We start from the raw sequence: 20,960 nt of genomic DNA, 5'->3' as shown, positions 1-20,960 counted from the left end.
ATCGTAAGAGTCCTTCCCCTCCCTTCATTCAGTTATTTCTTGGTCTGAGGCCCTGGTGGTCCCGCCTCGTTCTCCACGCACGCGCGTAACAACGCGACAACGTGAAAGAAGAACAAGGACCGGTTCGACCGAACACACCGGTTGCGACCAAGGAAGATAGAGGAAGGCGACTGGGTGTTCGTGTACGACAGCAGCCTCGACAACCAACATAAGGTATCACAAAAATTTGCGAGGAGATGGTTCGGCCCTTATGTGGTAATGAGCGCGAACGACGACGCCACATACCATATTGCGGAGCTTGACGGGACGAGGATAGCAGTGCCGGGCACGGGAAAACGAATCAAGGTCTTCAAGAAGCGGTACAAGGAAGAACCAGGCTTGAACAACGAGCATGAAGGGGACGACCCGGGAAGAACTGATGAAGGCAGGGAAGTCAGCCGGATAGAGGAAGACGGGTAATCCGTGGCTGAGTTTTTGCCCACACTCTACTCCTTTCCTCGCACATTCTAGAGGATGTGCGGGTTTGGCGGGGGTGGATGTCATGGGGAAACCCGTCCACAGAAGAAAAGGGGACCAAAGGCACGTGAATCGCCACTTACGGGAGGCGCACGAATAATAAATACTTATAAAGAACCTAGGACTAGGGACAGGGTCAAGCAAGGGTACATTGAATAGGAATATGAACTTAGTTAGGATCTAAGCAAATCGTTGTCGGGGGTGGCCGAATAATTACATGATGTAACAACCCACCCTCCTTGGTATATAAAAGGAGGGAGAACGGGCTGAAAAAGGCTATGCATTTTAGGGGAAGGAGGTGCTTTCGGACTAGGAACCGAGCATCTATCTTCTATTTCTTGTTTTCTTATTTCTGCTTCCTATTTCCCGATCTGGTGATTTTGTTGTCTTGGACACATTGTCTTCCTATTTCTCTCATCTCCCTTCTTGCATTCCTCGGTCCAAGGCCTCCGTGGTCCCGCCTACGTTTCCTCACATCTACGCGAAGTAACACAACACCGTATAAGCTCTTCTTTAGCCAGTACACGAGGTGCTCCTTCCCTTTCTTCTCAAATCCTCCTGGTTGCTGCATGTAGATCTCCTCTTCAAGGTCACCGTGGAGGAACATCATCTTTACGTCTAGTTGCTCTACCTCGAGGGTCATGCTTGCCGCTACGCTTAGCACCATCCGGATGGAAGTCATCTTTACTACCAGGGCAAAGATCTCCTTGAAATCCACTCCTTACTTCTGTTGGAATCCCTTCACCCGAATCCGGGTCTTATACCTTGGTGGATTCCCAGTGTCTCCTGGTTTCAGCTTATACACCCACTTGTTCCGGAGTGCTCTCTTCCCTTTCGGCAACTCCGTCAATCCATATGTGTGGTTCTCATGCAGGGAATCCATCTCATCCTACATGGAACTCAACCACTTGCGGTTGTGCGTGTCTCTCTTTGCTTCTTCGAAGCTTTCCGACTCCCCCTCATCGGTTAATGTATCATGCACCTTGATAGAACTAGGCAATTGTAGCTTGTAAGTATCTCCATTAAAACTTTGTGGCAGTTCATTGTTATCCGTCGGACAAAAGGGATACAATGTGAAATGAATCTAAGGATACGGGTAGGAAAAGTAGGTGGAGAACGACAACTGGGAAGGAGGAAGGTAATGAAATACGAGCAATCGAGAATGAAGGCCAAGAATAAAGGAGTAACTGAAGCGCGCCGAATAGGAAGGGAAGCTATATAACAAGAAGGAGAATCAGAAGGAAGAGAGGGGAGAATGTGTAGAAGATATACCTTGTCTAGCGAGATTTATTGTTTTCCTGAGTATATGAGAATAGAACTCCGGCCGTGAGCCGTGTAACTCTTATACCTAAATACATTTATATAACTTTTCCTTGTGGGCCTAATCTGTTCGCGCACTCTATATGTGTTATTTGAACTAGCTATCGCAGTTCTTTAGTGCAATTTACAAGGCTGATTATGGCTTACGGTTTTTGTTTCCGTAATTAACTATCCGTGCAAGCTCGGGGATTCCTGTCCACCACTACGTACCACAACCTCTTCACCCGATTAGCTTAAGAATAATCGAAGGTGTTTTCTCGAAGTAGACACAACACAATTTGGCACGCCCGGTTTATGCTACGCAACACAACGAACAATGTAGGTGGAAACCCCAACCACCATTGCGGCGCCCAATCGCACCGTGCTGAGCCAATCGAGGAAACTGCTGACTCCGTGCTCACACAACAATCATTGTCGGAGACCCAGGAGTCGCACCACTCACAAATAGCGCCCCCTGACACACAGTCGCACATAGGCTATGACCTCGCCACACCTTTGAGCCCTCCCGAAGTTACCCAAGCAGAGTTCAACCCTTTCCGGCATTACCAGAAGACCCGGATTTTAACACTATGCCGTAGCCGTATCCCCATTATATGGATGACCCAGACGCGGAGTCTCACATCCGCTCTTTTGTGTCTATTTGGCAAGCCAACTATTCGATGTAGCGTCTCACCGCTGCGGAGGTCGATGTCTCCAAGATCGCTGAATTCACACTGTCCCGCGGCGCGGTGGTACGCCCACCGTGAGCCTAGGGAATTTGCGACGTTTCAAGACATCCGCACACAATTCCTCGAACTTTTTCACCGACAAGTACCGAAGCGGGAACTGCTCAGCGAGTTCTACGCTAGCTGGAATCACATGAGACAGTTTCTCAGTTCACGATCCAATTCCAGGATCTGTATCGGCAACTCTCACAGGACGTCTTTGCAAATCATTTAAATCACACGCTCCTTGCCGGCCTCGAGGAGCCACTCTGCACCACTCTCACCTTGAACGATTTTTCCCAACAAACCATCGAGCAAGTTGTCACTCGCGTTCTTGCAATAGATAGAACCCAACATAGCACTTCTTTTTCGATGGGGCCACTCCAACATGCCTTGCCGCCCCACGAAGAGGCTCAGTTTCGGTAGGCCTTGCATTGCACAACGTGATCGTGTAGAAACAAATAGCGTGCGGAAGCAATAGAAAACAGAAAGCAGAAAACAGGTTTAATGGAGAGCTTAACAGTACGCGGGAGAGTCAGAGACAAAGAGAGAGCACACAGAAACTCAATTCAAAAAATACTGCTCAGTTTGTATATATTGTATGTGTTCAGTGAACATTTTTATACAAGTCCATCTGGACTGACAGAAGTACGGTGTACTTCAATGCTCACACGAGCGTTTGACACTAACTATGAGATATTAACTCCCTAGTAGACTAGCTGCTACTTGGCTTCCGGTTACTGCTTGATCCAGCTAACTGGCTCCCCAGCTCACCAGCTCACTTGCTCACCGGCTCACCGATCCGGCTCATCCTTCTGGATGTTGATCCGGCTCAGGCTTATTAAGCCGATCCGGATCCGGTTGAGTTTGTCACTCAACACTCCCCCTAAAGCTCAATTTGAGGTCGGATCGTAGTGTCAGTCTCTATGGCAGCCGATCCTTCCACCTGGCTCCTTCTCGCGTCACTCCGCCTCGCTCGCGCTCCTCGTCCGGTCTGGTCCCATTTTCCACGACCCTTTTGTTCCTGCGCACCTCGACTTCGTTGGTCAGCTTGTCTGCTCAATAGGCCCAATTCAGCTCCCTCGCTGCTGTGACTTTGGCTCTTGTCGTTTTGCCGATTCCTTCGTGTTGGTGTCGACTTTTGTTGCCTTCTTGTCCTCTTGGCCTTGAATTGATCTGGTTCTTCCGAATCCTTCTATAAAACCGAATTGGTTGTCTCCGATTCGTTCCAGCTCTTGTCCGAATCGGTTGCTCCCAATTCGTCTTCTGGTTCCAGGCCCTTCACCACATCGAACCATGTCCGGGTCTTGGACTTCTTCTTCCGGTCAGATCTGTCCTTGACTCGGCCTCCATTGCCGCTTGTTCCGACTTGTTCAGATGTGTCAACTTCCTTTGGTGACTCGGCTCCTTTCTTCTTCCTATCTCTCCCTTATTTGGTTCTTCCCCCATCGGCACAATCGGCTGTCTATTTGCCTTTGCCCGTTCCGGTGGTGTCTTTGCCCATTCTCCCCCTCAAGTGTGGCACGTCAAGATGCTGAACACCAAGCATTTCGGTGAAGTGCTACAACTTGTCCGATACGAGCGGTTTGGTGCAGATGTCGGCAACTTGCCGATCCGTATGAACATACCGAAGTTCGACTTCACTGCTTAGGACACGCTCACGCACAAAGTGGTAGTGCACTTCGATGTGCTTTGTGCGAGCATGGAATACGGGGTTCTTGGCGAGTTGCATGCTGCTTATGTTGTCACAGTAGATCAGGATCGGGGTCGGCACCTTGATCCGTAGGGCTTGCAGTAGTCGCCAAAGCCAAATGGCTTCACAGGTGGCAACAGTAGCGCCCTGGTATTTGGCCTCAATGCTCAATAGAGCAACTGTTGGCTGCTTTTTGTTGCTCCACGCAACAGCCGCGCTACCAAGGGAAAACATATAGTCGGAAGTGGAACGACGATCTGATGCATCGTCGGCCTAGTCGGCATCCGTGTAGCCGACTAGCTCTTCGGTCATACCTCACCGGTATAACAGTCCCCGGTCCTTCGTGCCGCTCACATATCGCAATATTCGGTGCCCGCACTAAAGATGCTCGACGGTCGGTTGCTGCATGAATTGACTAATCACACCGACCGGATAGCTAATGTCGGGTCGGGTGATGGTCAAATATATAAGGCTTCCGACAATTTGTCGGAACCGGGTCTCATCGCAGGCCTGTCCGAAGTTGGGACAGAGCTTCTGTTTCCTGTCGAAGGGTGTAGAAATAGAGTGGCATTCCGTCATGCCGAACTTGTACAACATATTCAACACATAGTGTCTTTGTGAGAGCAATATGTCGTCAGGGTTTCGGCTCACTTCGATCCCAAGGAAATAGTGAAGGTCCCCAGGTCCTTCATCTCAAATGCATCCGACAGCTGGGACTTGACTCGGCGGATTTCATCGAGTCCGGGTCCGGTGATGACTAGATCATCAACATATAGCAAGATGCAAACTGGACCGTCCGAACCTTGCCAGACGAACAACGAAGAGTCGGACTTGGAGGTCACAAACCCCAACTTAACCGGTGTGTAATCTTTGCATTCCAAGCTCGGGGGGCTTGCTTCAGGCCATAAAGTGACTTCTTCAGCCGGCATATAGCCAACTTGTTCATCTCCGACTAAAAACCGGGAGGTTGGGTCATAAAGACCTCTTCTTCTAGATAGAACCGTCGGCGTTGTACTTTACCTTGTACACCCACTTGCATCCGATCGGTTTACTATGACGAGGAGGGTCAACCAGGTCCCATGTATCGTTGGCATCAAGTGCCCGCATCTCTTCTTCCATAGCAGCATGCCAATGTGCATCCCTTGCTGCTTTTGTGTAGCTCTCCGGCTCACGCACTTCCACCACCTTGGTCATGTACACATAGTGATGCGCCATGTACTCATTGTACCCATACCACTTAACAGGGTCCTTCTGGCGGGTTGACCGGCATAACCCACTGGTACCCGGTTTGAGGCCCTTCTTGGCCGGTTCAGTCTTCGATGCTGAAGGACCATCATTTTCCTTTCCGGAGTTGGATTCGCTCTGATCCGACTCATCATTACCGGTTTCAAAATCCGACATCTTCTTCTTCCCCTTCTCTTTGCGCGTGAACCGTCTCCTCGGTTCCTTGTGCGGGGAGAGCACGACAAAGTCTTCACTACTTGTCGGTTCCTCTTCTAACTGGTCGGATTGACCCAGTCTCTCGTTCGGCCCACTCAACCGAAATGAATCCGGACTCTCTTGTTGAGTCCCGGATTCATCATCTTCTATCTGGACCGGTTCAGGCTCACTAGCCTCATCCTCCGATATCGGGTCAGGGTCGGAAGTCGGAGCCGGTAAGGCATACCATGATGCCATCTCATCAAACTCAACATCGCAGCTAACTCGGACCTGCTTCGTCCGGGGGTTATAACACTTATACCCCTTTTGCTCATGTGAGTAGCCGACGAGGATGCACTTCTTCGATTTTGCATCCAACTTCCTCCGCTTCTCATCCGGCACATGCACATATGCTATGTTGACGAAAATCCGAAGGTGTCTCAAATTCGGCTTGCGCCCGAAATACAGCTCATGCGCGGACACCTTGTCACTGATCCGGTTTTGGATCTATACGGCCGTCCGGACCGCCCCCGCCCAGTAGAAATGGGACATGATCTTCTCTTCTAGCATTGCCCTTGCCGCGTCGACAAGCGACCGGTTCTTCCTTTAGGCCACACGGTTTTGCTCTAGTGTGTATCTGCAGTTGAACTCTCTCCGAATTCCTGTTTGCTGCAGATAACTGTTGAATTGGCCGGTAAAATATTCTTTTCCGCCATCTGACCGCAAGCACTTGATCTTCCTCTCTGATTCCCGTTCCACCATGCTTTGGAGGTTCCGGAAACAGTCGAAGACTTTGCTCTTCCACTCAATGAGGTAGATCCATGTGTGTGGGCTATAGTCATGAAGGAGACGAAGTATCGACTCCCGCCAAGACTCACATTATGTGCCGGTCCCCATACATCCGAATGAATAAGGTCGAGCTTGTTACGGCTACGGTTTCGTTCGGTGGGGAATGGAAGCCGGTGTTGCTTCCGGAGTTGGCAGGCTTCACATACTTGGGCCTTCTAGCCACTGAACTTCGGCAAACCAAAAACAACTTGTTTAGTTTGCAGGTCTTGAAGCCTCCGGTAATTGACGTACCTGATCCACTTATGCCAGAGATCGATGTTCGATTCAGTCTTCTGTCCTTTGGCGAACAAAGTGGTGCCGACGTCATTGGTGTCGAGGATGAACATCCTCCCATCTCTGCGCCCTTGCGCAATAATCTGGCCCTCCTCTTCGATGAAGCACCCGAGGTGCGTAAACCGCACCTGCATTCCCTAGTCGACGATCTGTCCGATCGACACCAGGTTCTTCATGATAGTTGGAACATGTAATACGTTCATCAGCTTCCCCCTCTGTCCGACGTGGCTCAAAGGGACTTCTTCGACATGCATGATTGGGTGAGGAGTGTCGTCTTTGGTTCCGACAACTCCCGATTGTTCTGGTTTCTCCTGGAAGGAGAATGAATCTTTGTGGTTCTTCATGTGATTTGATGCACCAGAATCAACATACTACACTTGCTCCGATTTGGAAGTGGTCTTCTTCATCGAATTTTCCTCGTGCTTCATCACCAAGGCTGGCCCCTTACTGGTCTTCCCGGTTTCGGATCCTTTCGATCTTTGCGCGTAGTGCGAGCTTTGCCGGTTCTCCCGACCGGTTTTGCCGGATCCAGATCAGTCCGAATCGGCATGCTTCTTCTAGCACTCGCTTTCTCAGTGGCCCTTTTTGCCATAGTACCAACATTCCGTGGCGGATTTGTCTTGCCGGCCTCCGGCCCCCCTGGTTGTGGAGGTCCTGGAACGGTCTTTGTGCCGTTAGTCTTGCCCTTGCCAGCCGCCTCCATTGCGTGCCGACCCGCCTCATCTACCACGCCCACGGGGCCGATCCGCCTCCGTGTATAGCATCCGACTGTCGGTGGGTGCACTTGTTGACGCACCAGCGTGGTTCTCCTCTATGAGGAGCATCGACTGTAAGTCGAAAAATGACGGGTATTCTCCCTCGTAGATATTGCTGTCCGAAAAGCTCGGAACTTAGACGCTAGGCCCGCAAGATAGACCTGTACCATCTGGTCTTCATCTATAGCTACGTTGATAGAGGCAAGCGAGTCACACATCTCTTTGATTCAGGCCATATAATCAGCCACCGACATGTCCTTTTTCCGGACATTGCTCAACTCCTGTCGGAGTTGCAGCATCCGAGCTGTAGTGCTTGCGGCGAACACCTTCTTTAGGTTTCCCCAAGCCTCTTAGACGCTAGGCCCGCAAGATAGACCTGTACCATCTGGTCTTCATCTACAGCTACGTTGATAGAGGCAAGTGAGTCACACATCTCTTTGATTCAGGCCATATAATCAGCCACCGACATGTCCTTTTGCCGGACATTGTTCAACTCCTGTCGGAGTTGCAGCATCCGAGCTGTAGTGCTTGCGGCGAACACCTTCTTTAGGTTTCCCCAAGCCTCTTTGGGCGTCTTGGCATCTCGGATGTGGCTCAGCAGCTGGTCGTCGACACTGGACGCAAAACAATACATCACTTTGCTTGCCGATTGTTCCCACACCGGGAAATCCTTGTGTGCCACATCAAGTGTTGTGTCGTTAGCTCCGTCGACATAGCTCCAGTACCCATGCCCAAGCAGGTACTGGTGCATCTTGTAAGACCAAGATGCGTAGTTGGTTCTGTCGAGCTTCTCCACAGGGAGGGAGCTGGCCATTCCTCCCTCCATTTTTTTTTGTCTATTGTTTTGTTCTCACAACCTGTAGGGTTTGTCTTGCGAAAGCGAATGTCGGTTACAGAGTTCTTCAACCCTCGCACTCTAATACCATGTAGAAATGAATAGCGTGCGGAAGCAATAGAAAACAGAAAGCAAAAAATAGGTTTAATGGAGAGCTTAACAGTACGCGGGAGAGACAGAGACAAAGAGAGAGCACACAGAAACTCAATTCAAAAAATACTGCTCAGTCTGTACATCGTATGTGTTCAGTGAACACTTGTATACAAGTCCATCCGGACGGACAGAAGTATGGTATACTTCAATGCTCACACGAGCGTCTGACACTAACTACGAGATATTAACTCCCTAGTAGACTAGCTGCTACTTGGCTTCCGGTTACTGCTTGATCCAGCTAATCGGCTCAGGCTTATTCAGCCGATTCGGATCCGGTTGAGCTTGCCGCTCAACAAAACGCAATCCGGCTACTGAGCTGTGGATTGTCCCCTTTGCCCACACTGCCCAATTTGCCATTCTCGGGTGCATATGACCGACCAATGTGAGTACAATATTCTTAATCGCACAACCTCTGCCCCTGTACGACAGATCGAGCCCTACCACAATCACCCTCGGGCAGAGGAGTCGCGCAATCACCAAGATAATCGACGGTGACCCAAGGACGATCGCTACGGATACCGAGACGACCGCTATAGTCCGGACAACGACTATTACCGCAATGATAATGACCGAGACGATTTCTACGAATCGAGGTATCCATGACACGACCGACAACCTCCTTATAATAATCATGGTCACCGACCCTCGGGCAATAATCGACGCCCCTTCGACAACCACCACTGAGACCCTCCACGCACCGATAATAGACGGCACTCCCAGCCCGAGTCTTGGGACAACGCTCCTTGTGCCCCGACCTATACCTCGCTTGTCCAATCGAGCTCGCCAGCGACCAAGGAGGTCACTCTCTAAATCGTCTCGTCTGCCATTTCGCCACCCATTACGCAATCGTACATAAGAAAAGCACATCGTACTGCCCTCAAGGTAATGGTCTATATGAGTCAACTAAAAAGACGCTATAAAATATTCTCAAGATAATTGTGAACGAGAATTGAACAGATTGGGATGATAAACTGCACAGTGCACTATGGCCATATCACACAATGTTTAAAACAAGTATTCAATCTACTCCCTTCCGAATGGATTTCAGGTTAGAAGCAATTATGCCCATCAAATTTCAAGTACCGAGTTTACGTATTCAAGTAACTGCACTTTTCGAGTCTGAATCTGATCAAAAACAACTCGAACAATTACTCAAGCTCGGGGAAGATTGTATTACCAGTCTCGCACAATTGGAACATTGGTAGCATCAAAGAAAAGTTTTCGTGGATCAAAACCGGCGAAGATCCGAATAAACATTTGAAATCGGAAAACCGGTGTCATGGAGAAAACCGTCCCTAGGCGGAAACCGAGTATAACGTGCATAAACCGGTCCTTACACATGGGCACAAGTTTCGTTGTATAGTCCGTAGGTAGGTACAAGTCGCCTGAGGTGAAATCCTAAGTAGCACGCATTGAGTAGGGAGGGAAGCAAGGAGTATCCCTGTCCGAAAGGACAGGGAATAAACATGATGTGATGTAAAGAATCAAGAGATGGATTCTTGTGAAGCGGAATAGGTATGAACTGTGTGTGTGTGAGATAGACACACACAGAGAGAGAGAGAGAGAGGTGACTTAATGGTGACTCTTGACCGTTGGAGTGTCTATTCACTCTCAAGGTGAGTTCACACACTAGACCAAGTTGAGCTTGATTCTCAACACGCCCCCTCAAGCTCAAGTCGGGTCGGTTTCAGATGGTATCCGAAATCCGCTTCGACTCGCGTTGACTCGCTTTGATGCGGAGTTGCGGAATCCGTGCTCCAGCTTGCGTTGTGCGTAGTTGCGAAGTCTGTGCTTCGGCTTGCGTCTTTCTTCGCGGCTTTGCGTGGTAGATCGGCTCTTCACGGCTTTGTTGCGCGGTTACGTAATCCACGCGTCATTGCGTAGTGTCTTCAGTACTCCCCCTCAAGCTTGGCAGGTCAGGGATCATCAATCCGAGATCGGTCATGAATTGCCAAATCTTGTCGGCTCCTAAGGCTTTCGTGAAAATGTCGGCCATTTGAAGATTGGTGGTAATGTGTTGTAGGTTGACATCGCTAGCTAGAACGCGCTCTCAGATGAAGTGATAGTGCACTTCGATGTGCTTTGTCTACGTGTGGAACACCGGGTTCCGAGCCAGATAGATACTGCTCATGTTGCCACAGTAAAGGGAAGTCGGATCCTTGATGGGTACGCCCAGATCCTTCAAAATCCTCTTGAGCCATACGGCTTCACACGCAGCTACGGTTGCGCCCCTGTATTCCGCCTCCATAGTCGAAAGAGCAACGGTAGGCTGCTTCTTGCTACTCCAGGATATTGCTCCACTGACGAGGGAGAAAACAAATCCGGAGGTTGATCTTCTATCGGCTTTGTAGCCGGCCCAATCGGCGTCTGTGTACCCCTCGAGGCGTATTGGCATTGCGGTCTTGTAGAGGATGCCACAATCCATTGTGCCGCTCACGTACCGTAGAACTCGCTTAGCGCAATCCAAGTGAGTATCATGTGGTGTTTGCATGAATTGACTAAGGAGACCGACCGGATAGCTGAGATCGGGTCGAGTGATCGTGTCAGGAATAGTACTAAAGCAGAGATGGAATTAGTACTAAGAAGAGTAGTACTATTAGTACTAATAGGACGGGACCGCGTAAGATTCCCGAGAGAGAGGAAGTGAGAAGAGGAGAGAGAGAGATAGGATGATGACAGCAGCTCTTATATTATATGAAAGGTAAGTACAAATCGGCTAAGAGGCTTAAGACTGGTGTTGAACCAATTTGGTTCAAAACAATGAACCTTGTGCCTCCTTTTATAGTGTTTTTAGGAATAATCCTGAAGCTTCTAGAATGTTCCAGAGAGATCTGGAATATACATCAATTTTCTATGATAAAGCATAAATGAAAATAATATTCTACAAATTACAATTCATAGTCTAATGGTAAGATCTCGACCCATGTATCATAAGGTCATGGGTTCGAGTCTTGCCATATCATGATACTATCTCCCCCTTAAAGACGACGAGTGGAACGAGTCGGTGCTAATTGCGGACCTAGTTTGTCCAGATACTTTTGGTGGAAATCAACAAGAAGATCCTGTGCATTGGTAACATGCTCGACGGGTTCCCAAGTACGTTCGCTCAGACTATAACCGAGCCAATCAACCAAGTAATAAAGTTTGTTGTGAACAAGTTTGGAATCGAGGATGGCAGCAACTTCATACTCCGGGCCGACGTCCAACTCCAACGGGGGCGGCGGTGGTGTCACACAATCGGGAATGGTGTTTGCTTTATAAGGTTCAAGAAGAGAACAATGGAAAACCGGATGTATCTGAAGCTGCGGAGGGAGATCAAGGCGGAAGGTGACATCATTAATCTTACCCGTAATACGGAAGGGACCGAGTTGTCGATAATCCAACTTGTCGCACGGTCGAGTAGTCTTGATGTGACGACGTAAGAGCCATACTCGATCTCCGATGGCAAAAGAGGAGGGAATCCGATGACGATCCGCATAAGTCTTCTGTGTGTGTTGAGCATGACGAAGGTGAGTAGAGAGATCCATCTGGATCTTGCGTAGCCTCTCCAAATGATCCTCGGCACGAGGGTTGGTAGGTAGCTCCGGAGTGTCGATCACCGACCAGCGAGGATGGAAACCGGTATAAGCAAAAAATGGGGAGACCCGAGTCGAGGAGTGAATAGCATTATTATACGCAAACTCCACAAAGTGGAGAATCTCGGCCCAATCGTCCAGTTGATAACTCAGGAAACACCGGAGATATTGCTCTAGCGTTTGGGTTGTTTGTTTCGCCTGCCCGTCGTTCTGAGGATGGTAGCCGGAGGAGAGGTTGCAGGAGACCTTGAGCATCTTGAAGAGATGCTGCCAAAATTTGGAGACAAATTGCGGGCCTCGATCACTGATAATACTGTCAGGGAGGCCATGATGCCGAAATACCTCACGCATAACAAGAGCGGCGGTTTCCTCGCTAGTGATGGCTTTAGTACACAACACAAAATGTGCCATCTTCGTATATCGATCGACGACGGTTAGGATAGCATCGAACCACTTCGAGACCGGCAGATCTGTGATAAAATCAAGACAAATAGACTGTCACGGCTTACTTGGAATCGGTAAGGGTTCCAACAAGCCATATGGATGGTGTCGTGGCATCTTTGCTCGGCAGCAAGCATCACAGGTCCGAATGTAGTCGTTGACAAAACGGCGCATGTGGGGCCACCAAAAAGATCGCTGCACTAGCTCCAAAGTCTTAGTACTACCGAAATGTCCCGCCGTATGGGTGTCGTGACAATGTTGGACGATTTGAAGGCGACAGGAGCAATCGGGGACATATACACACTTTTTACAGAATAACAAACCATCATGATATTCGAATTGTCGGTAGTCAATGCCTGGTTGTTGAGACTGAGAACAGGATGCCCGAGAAGTATCAATGTGCGCTAGTATGTCTTGAGCAAAACTATCCGTCTTCAAGGTTGCACGTATGTCATCGGTAATCCGTGAATCCATCGGGGTGTGAAAAATCCGCGTTGTCGTAGTGTATTTTGTACACTACGTGAAAAACGTATATAGTATTAGATTCAATAAAAAATGAAGAAATAGAAGAAAATAGCAAAATAAATGGAACATGCATAGGGCAAGATTCGAACCTTGCACCTCCATGTTAATAATGTAATGTCTTACCATTATACTAGCATTTCATTAGTGTTAAAACATAGATGTCCCACATAGAAAGGTAAATTCACGCTAGGATAAACATTAGAAAAACGCATAACAAAAGAAAAAGCTACACATACACATCTAGCGTGCATGATAAAAAACGCACAAGTTAGAAAAAGCATGATCACTTTAGATAAAGCATATAGTCTATCTATAGGAAAAGCATGGGGTCTATAGTTAGAGAAAAAGCATGGATTACTAAGACTTCCTCATCACTACATAAGGATGGGAAGCACAATGTAATTGAGTGTGAAATACTTGGAAACTGGATATGTTTCTAAAAAACACCAATTAATAAACTATACTCGTGGGATTCACGAGAATTCTATATCATTCTCTTTCAACCAAAGTTTATATTCTTATATTCATATTGATTAATCAAATACAATACACTCGTGGGATTCACGAGTTTGCTATAACTCTTTCTTACAACATATTTATATTCTTATTAGCCTTAAAACTCTCTTCTTCCTAGTCCAAAACCCCAATGGTTCCCACCCGACTCACGCAAACGATCCGGAGCCGAAAGGCACGACACAGTTGTTTCTAAAAAACACCAATTAATAAACTATACTCGTGGGATTCACGAGAATTCTATATCATTCTCTTTCAACCGAAGTTTATATTCTTATATTCATATTGATTAATCAAATACAATACACTCGTGGGATTCACGAGTTTGCTATAACTCTTTCTTACAACATATTTATATTCTTATTAGCCTTAAAACTCTCTTCTTCCTAGTCCAAAACCCCAGTGGTTCCCACCCGACTCACGCAAACGATCCGGAGCCGAAAGGCACGATACAGTTGGTGAACCCGACGTGAAGGCGGGTGGCAAGGAGATGGAGAATCAACAAGAGGTGATGAACATGATGATGATAATGTTTGAGCGGATGCAACAAGAACAACGTGCGATGTCGGAGATGAAGGCGGCTGTAGAGCGGCTTCTGCGACGAAACGGGGAATTCAACGGTAAGGGTGTGTCACGCTACCTACGTGAATATAAGGCGGAGATGATGCAATATCGGATACCGGAAGGATTGCAAGTGATATCCTTTAGTCGGGTGGCCTCGGACGAACTACAAGAGAGAATCCACAAGATACAACAACAAAACTCGACATGGGAGTCCTTTGAAGAAGCTTTACGGGAGGCATATGACTATGAGAGATGGACGGGATGAGATCGACGAGAATTTGACGAATGGGTGGCGTCGGAGAAGACTCACCGAAGTGCAACGCAAGCGTTCCTAGAGTTCGAGCATCGTTTTGCTCGACTCTCGGAGCGAGAACGAAGATTGGTGGGAGGAGATAAAGTCTTAATGTTCGTAAGATCGATCGATCGGAAAGAAAGGATGGACATTGGGATCGAACTCGAAGATGATGACGGTGCGAACGGCCTTACCGAGGATTGGGCTAAAGTCGAAAGGGTATGCCGAAGACATGATGAAAGGAAGCTGAGAATCTCGTCAACAACGACATGGCCCATGAAGGATGGTCGATTGAGGAAAAACGATGAAGCCAATATGAAGGCCGAAATACAACATGATGGTACCACGGGAGAAAGAGTGGAACAAGACACCCACTCGTCTTGTGAAAGAACGATGGCGAAGGATAAGGCCGATAATTCAAGTGTAGAAGGAAATTTTGGGATACAAGTGCCCGAGACATCGGGTCAAAAAGGGGTAAGCATAATAGATGTTTGCATAATTGATGCAGATAAAGAGTGTGAAGCGGATGTGATTAAGGAGGTAGCCACAAAAGACGAAATCGAATCGGAGGTGGCTATGGACGAATCAATGGCGGATTGCCATATCGAGACTTCCCCACCACTGATTCCAGAGACTCCGGCGGTTGCGATCGAAAGGCAATGTGAGACCGAAGAGACGGAAGGTGGCGGAGAGAAAACGAATGTCGAAGCCGACGAATACGATGAAGAGATAGCTGAGAAGAATGCTAAGGGTGAAACTACGAAAGAAGGTAATACCGAGGATTCATGCCAACAATATCTAGAGACTTCGGCGGTTGTGTCCGAGAACCAACGTGAGACCGGAGAGACGGGAGATGGCGGCGAGGAAGGTAAAGTCGGAAGTCGGTTCGGATGGAAAATGATCCATCCGAAATTCCAATCTAAAAGAAAGTGCGACAATGCGGAGGTCGGGTCTACGACGGGAGAAGCGCGTAATACAGAGCACGCTCTACGGCGAATAAAGAAACGCGTGTTATGGCGAATAAAGAAGCACGCGCTACGGCGAGAAAAGAAGCATGCATTACAACCACACGAGGACCGAACAACGAGCACATATCGGAGGACCTACGTGGCGAACAACGGAAAGAAGTGCCGAAAGTCGAACCGGACAAGGCAGGTGAAAACGAAGAAAAGAAAGCAAATCCGGACGAAAAGAAAAGAAAAGAAACCGACCCGAAAGAGCACTGAATCGGTAAAAACCGATCAACCGAGTCCGGATCGACTGAATACAAATCGGAAAGGAAGCCGAACTAAACGAAAGACGATCCGACGAGACCGAATCGGAAGTAAGCTAATCCGACTAAACCGAAAATCCGAAAAGAAGTCGAGATTGATTTTGTACACTACGTGAAAAACGTATATAGTATTAGATTCAATAAAAAATGAAGAAATAGAAGAAAATAGCAAAATAAATGGAACATGCATAGGGCAAGATTCGAACCTTGCACCTCCATGTTAATAATGTAATGTCTTACCATTACACTAGCATTTCATTAGTGTTAAAGCATAGATGTCCCACATAGAAAGGTAAATTCACGCTAGGATAAACATTAGAAAAATGCATAACAAAAGAAAAAGCTACACATACACATCTAGCGTGCATGATAAAAAACGCACAAGTTAGAAAAAGCATGATCACTTTAGATAAAGCATATAGTCTATCTATAGGAAAAGCATGGGGTCTATAGTTAGAGAAAAAGCATGGATTACTAAGACTTCCTCATCACTACATAAGGATGGGAAGCACAATGTAATTGGGTGTGAAATACTTGGAAACTGGATATGTTTCTAAAAAACACCAATTAATAAACTATACTCGTGGGATTCACGAGAATTCTATATCATTCTCTTTCAACCAAAGTTTATATTCTTATATTCATATTGATTAATCAAATACAATACACTCGTGGGATTCACGAGTTTGCTATAACTCTTTCTTACAACATATTTATATTCTTATTAGCCTTAAAACTCTCTTCTTCCTAGTCCAAAACCCCAATGGTTCCCACCCGACTCACGCAAACGATCCGGAGCCGAAAGGCACGACACAGTTGTTTCTAAAAAACACCAATTAATAAACTATACTCGTGGGATTCACGAGAATTCTATATCATTCTCTTTCAACCGAAGTTTATATTCTTATATTCATATTGATTAATCAAATACAATACACTCGTGGGATTCACGAGTTTGCTATAACTCTTTCTTACAACATATTTATATTCTTATTAGCCTTAAAACTCTCTTCTTCCTAGTCCAAAACCCCAGTGGTTCCCACCCGACTCACGCAAACGATCCGGAGCCGAAAGGCACGACAACGTCGTGTGCAATCGTGTTGGTCCCAAGATTACTTGCTTTTGATTATCAAATGTTGCGTCACCAGGCCGAGGTGCAAGATATGAACGCCGTGATAGTGCATCTGGTTTTCCTTGTTGCTTCCCCGGTCGATATGTGATTTTGAAGTCGAAACGCGTGAGGAATTGCGCCCACCGAGCTTGCCGTCGATTTAGTACGCGAGCGTTCTGAAAATAAGCAAGATTTTTATGATCGCTAAAGACAATGACCTGATGTGGAGAGCCCTCTAAGAAATGCCACCATTGTTATGTATTTCGTAGTTGATTTCTGCGACATCGAATTTGCGCGAATGGAAAGCCACCGGATGCAACTCTTCTTTATCGCCTTGTTGAGAAAGGATGCTACCGAGGGCGAAATCTGATGCGTCGGCCTCCATGATGAATGGTTTGCTTGTATCCACATGAGCTGGAATCGGTGCTGATGTAAAGGCTTTCTTAAGATGCCGAAAAGCCATATCTGCTTCTATGGACCAAAGAAATGCTTGGCCCTTCTTCATAAGTTGTGTGAGAGGTAAAATAATCTTCGAGTAATCCTGTATAAACTTACGGTAGAAGTTAGCAAAACCTAGAAAACATTGTACATCTCGTACCGACCGTGGAATTTGCCACTCTAGTACAGTTTGGATTTTAGCTGGATCCATGGCGATGCCCTTTGAGGAGATGACGTAGCCTAGAAATTCCACTTGCTTGCAGTCAAAGCTACATTTTTCTAGCTTGGCATAAAGACCATTCTCACGGAGTCGCTTTAGTACTAATAGTACATGAGAATCGTGCTCTTCCTGGGTCTTCGAATAAATCAATAGATCATCCAGATAACTAATCAAACAGATATCCAAGAGGTCTCTGAATATATCATTTGCCATGTGTTGGAAGACTGCGGGAGCATTGGTTAGGCCAAACGGCATAACAGTATACTTGAAATGCCCATACCGCGTGCGAAAGGCGGTCTTCCACTCATCTCCCGGTCGGATCCGCACGAGGTTATACGCTCCTCGTAGGTCAATTTTAGTAAAAAACTTGGCACCATTAACTCGCTCTAAAAGACTTGATATAAGAGGAAGTGCATACCTATTCCGGATGGTGACTTTATTCAATCCGCGGTAATCAACAACAGGACGAAGTGAGCCATCTTTCTTCTTGACAAAGAAGATGGGTGCACCGGCCGGAGATTTCGAATGGCGGATGAACCCGCTTGCCAAGTTCTCCTCTATGTAGGCTCGAAGGACTTCTAACTTGGTGGGTGACAAGTTGTAAATTGGTCCCCATGGTGGCTCGGTTCCTGGTTGTAAATCGATGGGACAGTCATAGGGACGGTGATGAGGAAGGGTACCGGCTTTTACCTTGTCAAATACATCGGCATAAGGATGATATTTTGCTGGAAGTTGTACTGAGGAGTCCTTAATAGTGCTGGAAGGATGTACTGATATTGCAAATAGGAACATTGCCTCCTTGGGTCCTTCTTCGCGTAGTTGATGGAGCGAAATGGTCGAAACTTGGTGAGTTGATTCTTGGGGTGGTCGATATCGGACTTCTCTTGTTCTCCAATCTATGGCTGGATTATGTAATTCAAACCAAGGTAATCCTAGGACAATGGGATGCTCTGGACTACTAATTATATTAAATGATATTACACACACAAAACTACCTAGGACAACTTGAATGGGTTCTGATTCTTCTACAATATTCCCAGAAGCAATGGGACGACCATCAATGACTACTACAGATGCGGGACAAGGAAGTTTTCTTAAGGATATTTGAGAAGCTTGGGCAAAATTTCGATCCATGAAACAGGAATTAGCTCCGGAATCTAAAAGTGCTAGGACGGGTACTGGGGGAGTACTTTTAGTACTAACAATGACTTGGGCTAGGAACACATTGCTAACTTGCTTGGAAGGAATGGAACCACTAATGGGCTGTACAGATCTAGGGCTGTTGTCCAACCAAACGGCTCCTATTTTGGCTGGACTCAATCGTTTAACTCTTCATCTAATTGACTAAGGATTTCAAATTTATTTGAGATACTTGGGCTATTAGTACTATGAATACTATCAAACACTCTATTAGTACTATTAATACTATCAAACACTCCTAAGGGAAGAATTGACTCGGGTTTAGTACAGGCTACAATTTGATTTACCTGTCTTCTTGGCCTATGGGGAGAATTGATTGCGATATGCCCTAGTCCACCGCAATAAAGACATAATCAATTTGCACGTCGTCGTTGCTTTTCTTCTTCCGATAACGGGCCGCGTCAACGCATGGTATCGATCTCCATCGGTGTCGAAGTATTTGCTTGAGGTATGTCTCGTGCAAACGGTCTAGCCGCGACTGCGGTGTAAGTGGGCTCCAGCCTAGCGCGTGGTATTTGTAATTGACGTTCTGAACGCCGTTCGAAGAGGCGGTTGTCACATCGGACCGCTCGACTGATTGCCTCTGTAAGAGACTTTGGTTCTTCGGGGAAGGTTAGAAGTAGATCTTTGACATCATTTCGCAGGCCATAGTGAAACTGCTCCATTAGTGCTTGATCATCCCAGGGAATGTCGGAAGCGAGTAGGCGGAAATCCGCCGCGTAGGCAGAGGCTGGATGATCGCCTTAACGCAATCGCCGGATCTTGTTGATAGCCGTCCTAATGCTGTCGGTGTCTCCAAAGCAGGCTTTGAACTCACTAATAAAATCTTCAAAGTTATTAAGCAAGGGCGATTGTTTTTCTAGAAGAGGAGCAAACCATGCTAAGGCTGAGCTGCTAAGCAACATGCCTATTAAGCCGACTCGGGATGCATCAGTGGGGTATCGGGAAGGATGCATTTGGAGGACTAATCGTACCTGATTAAGGAATCCCTGAATTGCGATCGCGTTCCATCAAATTTCATAGGAAGTCCAATCTTCGGCTCTTTATGAAATCCTTGGGGACTTGATCCTTGTTGTTGCAATGCCGCTTCGAGTTGTTGCACCCATAACGCTGTCGTGACGATTTTCGGCTACGGTGTGAAACCGAGTGAGACGAATAAACCAAGGATGTGCAACATTGCACATACACTTAGCAAATAAGCCTCCTAAGGCCTAGTGGCACTTGAGTTCATACAGAGGGGTGCAAGCAAAGGTTTGAACCTTGCACCTCTAAGATACAAGATAATTGCCTTACCACTAGGACAACTATCATATAGTGTAAATTTTATGTATTTCCTTTTCATATACAAATTATAGACGAAACAACCATACGAAACCATGTGCACAAAACCATGGTTTTAAACCCATGGTTTGTGCATGACATAAGCAAAACCGTGTGCACAAAACATGGTTTTAGCCCATGGTTTTGTGCATGTCACAAGCATGGAAAGACCTATAAAAGCCTCTAGTTGGGCTTGTGTAAGGGGGGGCTCAATATGTGATATCACCAACACCATTATCATCAATATAATTATATTTGTCTTTATCTTCTTCATATTTTTCTACTTCTCAAGTGTACAATCTTTCTTCTTCTCAAGTAAACCAATTTCATCTAATCTTACATTGATCGTCATCTAGGTTCGATAATTCCGCAAACGTCCTCCCCAGTCCAAGACCCCGGTGGTCGCTCGAGTAGCACACGCACGCGCGAATCTTCGCAACATCATTTGGTGAACCCGACGTGAAGAGCAACAGGGGAGGACGAAGATGGATGGCGAATATCTCATGGAGGCAATGTCAAAAAGGATGATGGAGTTTCTGAGAGAAGGGAAAAGAAGAAATGAAGCCCAACAAGCCGTCGATAAGGTAGTCGAACGAATGAGCTATTTCAACGGTGCCGAAGTCCAAAGTTTCCTAAAAGTCTACAATGCGGAGATGGATTCAAGAGGTGTGGACAAAGCTATGAGGCTAGAGTACTTTTGTCGGGTGGTGTCTCAACCGATCTTCAAAGATGTAAAAGAGCTTCTAGAAGCTCATGATTCGTGGGCGACTTTCGAGAAGGCTCTATTGGAGGAATATGACTATGAGAGACTAAAGGGACAAGATCAACGCAACTACGACCAATGGGTGACATCAGCGAAGACCCACCAAGGCGCGACACAAGCATTCGTAGACTTCGAGCATCATTTTTCTCAATTGTCGGAGCGGGAACAAAGATTGGTGGGGGTCGATAAGGTCCTTATGTTCGTGAAG

Source organism: Azolla caroliniana, unplaced genomic scaffold (genome assembly GCF_043228905.1).
Source record: "Azolla caroliniana isolate FFs.n. ecotype wild unplaced genomic scaffold, voAzoCaro1.0.p SCAF_2, whole genome shotgun sequence".
Taxonomy (NCBI): domain Eukaryota; kingdom Viridiplantae; phylum Streptophyta; class Polypodiopsida; order Salviniales; family Salviniaceae; genus Azolla; species Azolla caroliniana.
Note: the sequence above shows the minus strand (reverse complement) of the source record.